Raw genomic sequence first — 685 nt, 5'->3', positions numbered from 1 at the left:
GGGGGGCGGGGCAAAGCCCTTGCTTGAATTTTGTGCAGTGGGCCTCTAGTGAGTAAATAAGAAGACAGCAGAGTCTGCCCTGTTAATTCAACATCCATTCAGGAATGTGAGCAGCCTTTTGTTGTCTTTGCCATTCAGTCATTAACTGATAAACTTCTCTTGTCTCTTCCTTCCACCCATAAGCCTGTGGTAATTTAGTTTAGGATGTCTCAGAATTTTCTCCTAGTCAGCAGCCAGTGCTGCCTGGGCTGGGCCCTGACTCTCTCCTACAGACTCGGATTCGCCCTTCCCCCCACCATCTCCACCCCTAGCAACAGGCCACTCAGAGTCTGTCCCATGACTAGCATCCAGTTTCCCCTTTTCTTTCCTTAGCCCAAGGAGCTGTGGGGTGTGACGCCTGGATGGGGGAGGGGGGCTTCCTGCTGCTGGCCCATCCCCCCAGTGCCCTAACCTCAGGTTCCTCCTTCCCCAGCCCCAGCCCTAGCCCTCCTGCTGAGGGTTAGAAGTCTTTGTCTTCTCCCTCAGTCTTCACTTCTGGCCACTTCCTCATTTGGTGGAGCAGCCCAGCCCAGCCCCGTGGTCATCACATTGTCCCCCGACCTGCCTCACCCCAACCTCTAATCTTGTGTCTGTGATGTGTGTGTCTGTCTCGCTGTCTGTTCCTCTCCCTCATTTTCTGTCTTAC

The sequence above is a fragment of the Myotis davidii genome, unplaced genomic scaffold (assembly GCF_000327345.1).
Source record: "Myotis davidii unplaced genomic scaffold, ASM32734v1 scaffold681, whole genome shotgun sequence".
Taxonomy (NCBI): Eukaryota; Metazoa; Chordata; class Mammalia; order Chiroptera; family Vespertilionidae; genus Myotis; species Myotis davidii.
The sequence above is the reverse complement of the archived record's forward strand: the minus strand, read 5'-3'. Positions refer to the sequence as shown.